Raw genomic sequence first — 7,371 nt, 5'->3', positions numbered from 1 at the left:
CTCCCACTCCTAATTTGCAGCTATTGTCCAGTTCCATGCGGTTACTATAGCATCCTTCACCACAACTTCCGCTCATTCAGTTACTGTCCCTCCAGTGACTACTGTGAGAATAGCTATTTCATTGAACCGGTCTCCTGCTCTCCTATTGCCTTTGCAGTTCACTGATAGATCTAGGACTGACTCTTTCAGATACTCCAAACCTCAGAAACTTTTACAGATGCAGAATTGAGAGCATCCTATCAGGCTGTATCACCGCCTGGCATGGCAACTGCCCACCCGCAACCTCAGGGCTCTCCAGAGGGTGGTGCGGTCTGCTCAACTCATCACCGGGGGCACATTGCCTGCTCTCCAGGACACCTATGTCACAGAAGGCCAAAGAAATCAGCCACCCTAGTGACTACCTGTTCACCCCACCTGTTTGTGAACACCCCTGTTACAGTGCAAACTTTGGGTCCCAACGGTTGATATGCAGCCACCTTCTGACACTTTCCGTTTACTGTCACTCGGTCCCATTCTTCTGGGAGATATGTCAAGGGTTTGCTGGGTGTTATGAATGGGGAGATATTAGTGGCGTTGGAAGCGTATCCAACCTTACAAAACTTTGAGTCACATGCTTCTTTATCACACTCTTCAGGACGTGATGCTATTATTACAGCGAACTTCCCTTTCTTAAATCCTTCCCAGTCATATTCCATTTCGCTCTCTCAATTCCCTGTATTGTTAATGCCTTGGTTTTTGGGAGTTCACAGAATACACTGTCGGTCCTGCCAGACTATGCACTTAACACTCTTGTGCAAACATTGTGTATCAAACACATGCCCCGCGTGTACCATGCCTCCGACCAATAAAACATTCACTCATTAATCATTCCATCTAACCCATAACACGTTAGTCACTACTGCTGCGCCACTTATATAATCATAAACATACTAAAACATGAATGAGTCAATTAGTCCATTTCCAACACTCCCTCTGGAACAATGATCATTCTCATGTTCCACAACACCTAGAAAACATATTGACTTGAACAGGGAAGAGAGAAAATACATGTTTAATAATTTCACACCACGCTTGATGCGAATGAGACTGGGGAACGAACCGTCCATCCGTTCTGTTCTGGTATTTGTCAATGGGACGCTAGTCTCCATGCCAGTTTCCTTCATCCACATCCTCGGGTGTCAAAGCAAGACCGACTATGAGAATTGTACATAATTAATTGCACTGTATCATCCAGCAATCGGTATGCATTGATGCGCTTTAAAATTAGGATTCTGATTATATTGTAAAACGAAACCCCTACTATCAAGCTTGGTTGTCCCAAGCTACAATCTAGTGGGTTCTCTAGTAACCTCCCTCCCGGAGGACGCTAAAAGATAAGGTTTAAAGGATGGAAAACCCTCCCTAGACTCAATAAATTTGAGCAGTGCACGCTCCCCTCACTTTGTGCTCTCCTCACAGCTTAGGGGCAGTGCTCTCTCTCTCTTTCTCTCCTTTCTGAATCATAATTTTAAAAAATGATAAATTATCCAATCCAAATTTAGAATGCCAGTCCTTAGTGCTTTTCATTGAGTCTATCACTCGAATTCGAGAACCTCAACTTAGCAAACACCGACACTGTTAGTATGTACATTTACAGACAGGGAAAATACAGTGGGGAGAATAAGTATTTGATACACTGCCGATTTTGCAGGTTTTCCTACTTACAAAGCATATAGAGGTCTGTAATTGTTATCATAGGTGCACTTCAACTGTGAGAGATGGAATCTAAAACAAAATCCAGAAATCACATTGTATGATTTTTAAGTAATTAATTAGCATTTTATTGCATGCCATAAGTATTTGATACATCAGAAAAGCAGAACTTAATATTTGGTATAGAAACCTTTGTTTGCAATTACAGAGCATACGTTTCCTGTACTTCTTGACCAGGTTTGCACATACTGCAGCAGCAATTTTGGCCCACTCCTCCATACAGACCTTCTCCAGGTCCTTCAGGTTTCGGGGCTGTCACTGGGCAATACGGACTTTCATCTCCCTCCAAAGATGTTCTATTGGGTTCAGGTCTGGAGACTGGCTAGGCCACTCGTGTTTGGAGGAGGAGGAATGCTGCCTATGACCCCAAGAACACCATTCCCACTGTCAAACATGGAGGTGGAAACATTATGCTTTGGGGGTATTTTTCTGCCAAGGGGGCAGGAAAACTTCACAGCATCAAAGGGACTATGGACGAGGCCATGTACCTTCAAATCTTGAGTGAGAACCTCCTTCCCTCAGCCAGGGCATTGAAAATGGGTCGTGGATGGGTATTCCAGCATGGCAATGACCCAAAACACACAGCCTAGGCAACAAAGATGTCACGAATCCCGCTTCCTGAGTCTGTGTTTGTCTGTGTTTCTGTCCTGGAGTGTGTTTCCGGTGTCCTGGAACGCACCCTGTCTGGTTGCCGGGCGAATTAGCTTGTTGGGAGATCGATGTTCACCCGCACCTGTCTCCCATCAGTAATCTGCACACCTGTCCTGATCATCACCTCTCCCCTTCAAAAGCTCTGACCTGACATCCATTCCCTGCCGGATCGTTAGCCATGAACATTACTCACCCGGATCATTTACCCCATTCCCGCCTGGTCGTCAGAGGATTCCGCTTCCCCATTGGATCCACCTATTTACTCCCATCAACTCACCACCGCTACCCGCTACACCACCTGGATATATCTACCCATTCACATTCACTTGTAAATAAATACTCACCTTCTTCCTACTCTCCTTGTCCTGGTCTGCTTCTGGGTTCGATTTTGAAGAATCGTGACAAAAGGAGTGGCTCAAGAAGAAGCACATTAAGGTCCTGGAGTGGTCTAGCCAGTCTCCAGACCTTAATCCCATAGAAAATCTGTGGAGGGAGCTGAAGGTTTGAGTTGTCAAACGTCAGCCTCAAAACCTTAATGACTTGGAGAAGATCTGCAAAGAGGCGTGGGACAAAATCCCTCCTGAGATGTGTGACATCCTTTGATAGTGTGCCGATTTCAATATCTGAGGAATGATCACATTTTCCCAAGGAGACCAATCTTACCTAAGCCGACACCACCATTCTGTCCAGTCCATTCTGTGAGGTCTATTATCCCACCAGTGCACCAGCAGCATGAGAGGAGTTTTGAACGTGATCTCTCTCCATGCTCACTCCACTTGCATGAACATGTCAACAACACACATAGAGAGCCCAACGGAAATTCGTCGGACCTTGAATTTGTCAACAACAGCCCAAAATGCTGTCAGCGTCACATCTGTGCCTGCAACACAAAGCAATACAACTTCAACACTATCAACTACAACCCCATCCTTGTCAACTACCCCAGTAGTCTAAGAAACAGCTCCTTCAGCTACTCCCATAGTCAACACAACAGCTTTTCCAACTACCAAGGTAGTCAACACAACAGCTCCTCCAACTACCACAGTAGTCAATGCAACAGCTCCTCTAACGACCCAGGCTGTTATTGCAACAGCTCCTCTAATTACGCCAGCTATCAATGCATAAGTGCCTCCAACCACCACAAAAGTCAGCACAACAGTTCCATCAACCACCCCTGTAGTCAAGACAACAGCTTCTCCAACTACCCCAGTAGTCAAGGCAACAGCTCCACCAACTACCCCAGTAGTCAAGGCATCTGCTCCTACAACTACCCCAGTAGTAAACACAACAATTTCTCCAACTACCCCAGTAGTCAATGCAACAGCTCTTCCAACTTCCATATTATTCAACGCAACAGCTAATCCAACTACCCCAGTAGTCAGTGAAACAGCTCCTTCAAATATGCCCTTAGCCAACACAAACAACAGCTACTACAACTACCCCAGTAATCAACACAAACGCTTCTCCAACTACCCCAGTAGGCAAGATAACAGCTCGTTCAACTACTCCAGTATTCAATGCATACCCAAATCTAATTGCCTGTAGCTCAGGACCTGAAGCAAGGATATACATATTCTTAATACCATTTAAAAAGGAAACACTTTGATGTTTGTGGAAATGTGAAATGAATGTGGGAAAATATAACACATTATATCTGGTAAAAGATAATGCACTGTTTTTCAGACAGATAATGTGTTCAGTTAAGATTGCGCCAACAGACATGGCCCTCTGCTTCTAGCTCCTAAGCAACTTTACAGTTTTTTTTGTGTGTGTGTGTGTTATTTCTTACATTATTAAAGCAGAATTCTTTTGGTGTTATTACATACAGCCGGAAATAACTTTTGGATATCAGAGCGGCGGAAACTCACAAGCATTACACCCATTAATACAACTTTCCTGAATTGGATCCTTTGTTTGTACCCCCCAGGGCAATTGATCTTATTCCAGAGACTGCTCCAAAACACCGCCGGCAGAGAAGAGGTATTCACCATCCACTGCTTACGGGTGTATTATTTGCTAATGTTTGGTCTCTGGATAATAAAGTAGACGAGCTCAGGGTGAGGATCTCCTTCCAGAGAGACATCAGGGATTGTAACCTACTCTGTTTCACGGAAACATAGCTCTCTCGGGATATACTGTCCCCTTTCATACAGCCAGCTGGGTTCTCAGTACAATAGCGGATAGGAATAAAAAAACTCTCCAGGAAGAAGAGAGGCAGAGGTGTATGATTCCTGATTAACTACTCATGGTGTGATTGTGATAACATACAGAAACTCAAGTCCTTTTGTTCACCTGTCGTGGTAATTATTCTAATCAACGGAGAGATTTTTAGATTTCTTCAAAACCATCAAACTTTATTCATAGTTACTGCAGTAATGGAGCGTTACCGGTCACCCAATGGTGTAGAGTTAAAACCCCAAAAAACAGGTTTCGGTTACAACTCTTTATAGTCTTTCTGAGTCATTGTGATGAAGAACAGAAACGTGAAATTGTACAAAGGTACATTGTGCCCTCATGCAACAGATATCAAGATTTACATGGTGCATATCTGTCTCGTTAATTTACTGTTTGTTTATACAAAAATACTAATGTGACATAGGATACTAAGTCCTTCCGTTAATTAATAAAGTTCAGTGTTCATTAATAACCTTTGAGGGAGGATTCTCCGCACCCTTATCCATACCTGAGCTATCTCTCCCTGGCTCAGTCAGACCGGAGCAATCTCTCTCACATGAATGGAATGTGGCTGTTTGTTTTATCACCAAGGCATCGTAAATCCACCCTCAGCGAAACCTTCAGAGGCACAACTCAGATGAACAGATATTGTGAAAGTACTAATATAAAAGTAATGTGATTAACATCATGTTGTAATTCTACGACATTTCCCCAACTTGAGACTTAGTCTCAATTTTAAATTACAACTTTAAAAAAACATTCGGACAAAATAAAAGCAAACAACTTCTAACTAAAACATATAGGAAAAAAAGCTTCCTTGCACTAGTATATTACCATCCGTTGGGTCATTGAGTTTTTTTACTTTCACATAGATCATACATTCTTCATAAAACAAGAAACATAAAAACAAAAATGAATTGCATTTGTCCCTGCATGTGACTTACAGCTATATCACAAACTCAGCCTCCTCCCCCCAAAATGTGCACTCTCCCATTCCCACCTCCAACACATTCTAAGCATTCTATCAACTGGTTTGAAGAAGTACTGATACCCAGTCACATGCATGAACCTTAAAGAAAAACAAAAGATACATACAGTTTATATGATTTAAGGCTATATCTCCATAGACAGTGAAAATCAATTATTTAATGCATAATGCAGTGTATGCAACAATGGAGTTCATCACCTTCACCATTGTAAAAATTGTTTGGCAATTCATTCAAATTAGGGTCCTTATCCTCTGTTCCATCGTCCTTTGCTAGCAGGGGCATCATTAAGGATTTGTCAGGCTCTAGAGCAACCCCAACCCATTTCAGCAATACAGCTCTCATACATGTTATCAAAATAGCACAGGCACAAAACATAAGGCATAACACAATTGCTACTGGGAGGAGAACTTGTAACATCAGAGTACACCAAGGGCCTAACGTGTCATAGGACCACAACGATGCTGAACTACCCCTCACTATCTGAAGGGGCAAATTAATTAGTTAATGCATCCAAACCATCCATTAATGCTGTTAAATCATCATATGGATCTGGCAACATAGTACGGCATGCACAACCCGTCAGGTTTCAAGCGCCACATACCCCACCTTGTCTTGCCAAAATATAACCTAGTGCCATCTGATGCTGTAACAGCATTATCCTGTGATTTTGCTGGGATTACTCAAGATTTGAAACGGTGTACAGTGAGATTAGAAAACTGCCATATAGAGGAGGTTATGTTGTCGTTATGCTCAGCCAAGAATACTGTCCCATACCAGGGGAAAATACCTATAGCCCACTTCTCTTCTAGTGATGTATGCCAATGAAACTATTCAAGATTATTGAACTACTTAAAGTCCCTTTCATTTCTATGATGTATTAACCCTCCGGGAATTTAACAGAAACACGGCTAAGCCAGTAGTAAGAGTGGATGAATGGAAACAGCCAGCATAATCACGAGGAATAAAAGTATAAGCATTTGTACCACATACCCTAATATTTCCCCACCGGGGTACCTACAGTGGGGAGAACAAGTATTTGACACTCTGCCGATTTTGCAGGTTTTCCTACTTACAAAGCATGTAGTAGGTATCCATTTTCTAATAATTGCGGCAACAGTTGTTGCCTTCTCACCAAGCTGCTTGCCTATTGTCCTGTAGCCCATCCCCGCCTTGTGTAGGTCTACAATTTTATCCCTGATGTCCTTACACAGCTCTCTGGTCTTGGCCATTGTGGAGAGGTTGGAGTCTGTTTGATTGAGTGTGTGGACAGGTGTCTTTTATAAAGGAAACAAGATCAAACAGGTGCAGTTAATACAGGTAATGAGTGGAGAACAGGAGGGCTTCTTAATGAAAAACTAACAGGTCTGTGAGAGCCGGAATTCTTACTGGTTGGTAGGTGATCAAATGTTTATGTCATGCAATAAAATGCAAATGAATTACTTAAAAATCATGTGATTTTCTGTATTTTTGTTTTAGATTCCGTCTCTCACAGTTGAAGTGTACCTATGATAAAACAATTACAGACCTCTACATGCTTTGTAAGTAGGGAAACCTGCAAAATCGGCAGTGTATCAAATACATGTTCTCCCCATGTTCTCCCCACTGTATACGCGGTGCCATCTTGACTACAGACATGTTTCTTTGATTGGGGTTTCTCATATTCACTTTGAAATAGCAGCTTTTGGTATTACACACCGGTTAACTGACTATTTGCTTTGCACATGCAGATGTTCCCAAATATACTCTATAATCTGAAGATGTGGTGTTACATTTAATTTAATACTGCCCTTGCAGATACATAATG

This window comes from Oncorhynchus mykiss, chromosome 10 (assembly GCF_057628025.1).
Source record: "Oncorhynchus mykiss isolate SJ-2025 chromosome 10, ASM5762802v1, whole genome shotgun sequence".
Lineage (NCBI taxonomy): Eukaryota > Metazoa > Chordata > Actinopteri > Salmoniformes > Salmonidae > Oncorhynchus > Oncorhynchus mykiss.
Note: the sequence above shows the minus strand (reverse complement) of the source record.